The sequence below is a fragment of the Phocoena sinus genome, chromosome 11, assembly GCF_008692025.1.
Source record: "Phocoena sinus isolate mPhoSin1 chromosome 11, mPhoSin1.pri, whole genome shotgun sequence".
In the NCBI taxonomy this organism is placed as follows: domain Eukaryota; kingdom Metazoa; phylum Chordata; class Mammalia; order Artiodactyla; family Phocoenidae; genus Phocoena; species Phocoena sinus.
The window spans coordinates 24,708,256-24,712,037 of record NC_045773.1 but is presented as its reverse complement, the minus strand read 5'-3'; the positions used below and the strand labels follow the sequence as shown (position 1 = coordinate 24,712,037).

The 3,782-nt window shown below is 43.5% G+C and overlaps 1 pseudogene; it reads left to right on the top strand.

The window, feature by feature from the left end:
* Positions 1 to 944: 944 nt before the first annotated feature.
* LOC116762111 lies at positions 945 to 3,055 on the top strand (annotated as a pseudogene).
* Positions 3,056 to 3,782: the final 727 nt, after the last annotated feature.

The window sequence follows — 3,782 nt, the reverse complement described above, 5'->3', positions numbered from 1 at the left end:
TTAACTTACACATTTTAGACATTATCTACACATTTTATGATGCTTCTGAGCCAACCTGTATTTTATGAATATTCCTTCTTTTTTGGACAAGCCTTCATAGTCCTTGGAGTCAATCACTGCCTTGGGTTTGTTTGTTTACCTGTTTTTGCCTGGTTTTCTAAGTGAGCTTTGTTCATATTTTTCAAATGGTTCAACATCTCTGCCACACACCTGTGAATAATATTTTCCATTTACCCAAACACATCAGTTCCATTTTCTTTCTTCCCTAAAGATCTCCCTCCCAGAGCTTTCCACCCACTTTACTCCATTCCAGACCTTCATTTCTCAGCCTGCTATTCAACTGTTATTCTAGGTCTTTTCCTTTGCAAGTCTCCTGTGTTGGAGTGCGCATTCCTGAATTCCATGTTTGGTTTTTTTTTGTTGTTTTCTAACCAATTGTTTATAGGAGTACACCCTCCAGAATTTTCCCCGGGAAGGCTATCTGAGAATATTTTGAGTCTTTGCAAGCATGACAGTGTCCTTTCTCCAGAAAATAAATATCCTGTCTCTTGTCAGGGGTACATAGGAAAGGGTAGTCTACTGTCTGGGCAGAGTGGAACAGGGAATCTGGGCTCTAATAGCTCCATATTATTTTCTTTTTTAACCAAACTCTGTTTCTTCAGCCCCATTCATTGCCCTGCTCTTGGTAATAGCTTTTTTGAATACAGAGTAAAAGGAAAAAAAAAAGATGTTACTAATTTTAGGGCTCAGTGTGTACCAGACCCTTTAGCTAATTTTAAGCAGTTCTAACATTTGTGCCTGTCATCAACCAAATCATGTCCTCAAATATTGTTTTAATGATGATAAGAATGACTCAAAAGGTCCTATCCTATATGATATGAAAAGGGAGAGATAGCATTTGCTAACAGTCTATCAAAGCTGGATTGAAGAATTCGAGAACAGGTATGAGGTGAGGATACAATAATAAATAGAATTAAGAAACCCCTAAATGACTAGGGATGCAATACTAGTTGGTAAATAATATTGGTACTGGACTATAGCTAAGGGCAATAAAGGCTAGTATGTGGGAAGGATGGAGGCTACCACGCTCAGGACTCCAGTGATTAAGAGCAGGGATCCACATTCAAGTCCCAGCTTACATATCTTCTCACAAACTCTGGTTCCAGTTTCTAGCTCATGCTGAATTCTCCACCACTACTCTGAATCTCTCCCTTCTTGTGCTCTTCTAGACAGTATGAGGCCACGTTGAATACCATCCCAGTGCCTTCACTCCACAAAGTACCTCAGACAAAAGATAATATAGTATATGAACTCCTCTATAGATGGTTTAGAAAAGAGTGATGGGGCAGAGGCAGGGAAGGCGGCATTCACAACATTTTTGTAGTGACAGTCACTTAGGATTGGATTTCGGCCATCATTTTTTTAAATCCCTCTGTAACTGCCACTGGCTCTTAGTTTGTCTCTAGCTAATTTGCTAGCTAGCTCTCTTTCCTCCAGAGCCCCTCTGCCTCTTTCCACAGTGGCTCCTCAGAGCTCTCACATTCTTTTTTTTTTTTTTTAAATGAGTGGAATTTAATTCTCTTTGTTTCAATTTTTCTACCTTCAGGACTTGTACAGAGACCACCATTTTGTTGACAAATAGCCTATGAATGTATTTTGCTAAGCAAAAGGTTATCTGATCCAGAAAGAAATGTTATCACCTCTTAAAGAGATAGACATGGCTGTGTATTATTAGTAAAGAACAGTTTTGTTTTGCTCACACCTTCTTATAATTATATGATTGCATTTTTATAAATGCATACGTGTGTATGCAGTACACATACATACTTCACATACATAAATACATGTGCATATTATACACACAACTTTAGATACGTGTATAGAGAGAGAGAGGAAAAGAGAAATTTGTAATTATATTTACCAAAAACCCTTAATAAAGGGCCAGTGAAATTCTCTCTACAAAGTGCTGTTAAAGAAGGGCTTTGGGGCTTCCCTGGTGGCGCAGTGGTTGAGAGACCGCCTGCCGATGCAGGGGACACGGGTTCGTGCCCTGGTCTAGGAAGATCCCACATGCCGCGGAGCGGCTGGGCCCGTGAGCCATGGCCGCCGAGCCTGCGCGTCCGGAGCCTGTGCTCCGCAACGGGAGAGGCCACAGCAGTGAGAGGCCCGTGTACCGCAAAAAAAAAAAGAAGGTCTTTGGACAGTGTGCTCCGAGGTCCCGCGGATCTGTCTTTTGTTTCAACAGCGTTTGGACAGAACAGACCCAGGGACACCCCTTGCTCCTGCCTCCCACCACCCTCCAACCTTTTTTCCAGTCACAGCCTTTGGAATCAGCCACTCCGCTACCCTCGGTCACAGGGACCAGCCAACACCATTTTTTGGAGCTTAACTCCTCATTACCGATCAACCACGAGCTCCCGGATTCCTCAGAATTACTCCTCCGAGGTGGAGGCAAACACCTGGCCAACATGCATCTAAGAGCCTCCTACACCTACCTCGCTCTGGGCTTCTATTTCGACGATGTTGCTCTGGAGAGCGTGGGCCACTTTTCCGGGAATTGGCCGAGGAGAAGCACGAGGGCGCCGAGCGTCTTGAAAAATGCAAAACCAGTGCGTCGGCCGCCCTCTCTTCCAGGAAGAGCAGAAGCCTCCCCAATATGAGTGGGGTAAAACCCAAGACGCTGTCGGAGCCGTCATGCTAGCGGAGAAGAACCTGAACCAGACCCTTGAGGACCTGCCTGCCCTGGGCTGTGCCCCCGCAGACCCCCGCCTCTGTGACTTCCGGGAGAGCCGCTTCCGGGAGAAGCAGGTGAAACTCATCAAGAAAATGGGCGACCACGTGACTAACCTCCGCAGGCCGGCTGGCCCGCCGGCTGGCCCCCAGGCTGGGCTGGGCTGGGCTGGGGGAATATCTCTTTGAGAGGCTCACTCTCCAGAACCACCCAGGAGCCTCCAAAGCCCAGCAGGCTTTGAGGAGCCCCGCTCTGCAGCCACTAGGCAGCTTTTTAACCACCCTGGAGCCCTGTCCCAAGATGTGGACCAAATGGAAACAATAAAGCTTTTTGCAGAAAAAAAAAAATAGAGCTTTGGTTTTCTGCATTTTTACAGGGATGTATTACTCAAATAATGAGAAAATGAAAGTGAAATTATCTCCATTTAGAAAAGTAAATTGAGTGTCAGATGAGAAATAAACATGAGAAGTCTAAATAGAACCACAGAGAATGTTTTTAAAAAAGAAAGAAAAAAAGACATAATAGGGAGGGAAGTCATGATCTGAAAAAAACAGAGGATGACACATCTTACGTCACATTCCCATAATAGCAATACAGAGGTCCTAAGTGTGTTTCATGAAGCATGGAAAAAAAAAAAAAGCTAAAGGTTAATGAAAACCTAAAGTGAAGGAAGTTTGTTGTAAGACCTGCAAAATCCATGCAATCTGGAATTGCATTCATATTAAGTAAGTGGGTGGTTCATACTATCCCCGCCAACCCCCCCCCCAATTTACCTCTTCATGGATAACTCTGGTTTTTCTACCAGATTAATTCAGCTCAGATCACTTTCTTTATGGAAACATACTAAATAAATTAAGGAAATTAGCCAAGTTGGTCGACTTTATAAAGAAATGGTGATTATGTATGCAATCCCACATCTGGTAGAGACATGAGTAAAGGACCAAATTTCATTGCAGTAGTTACCATATGCTCACTCCATTTCCCTTAGCACTCTGAAATTGATGGTACCATTGGAAAAAAAAAAAAGAATCCCAGAGAGTTAGAAATAATC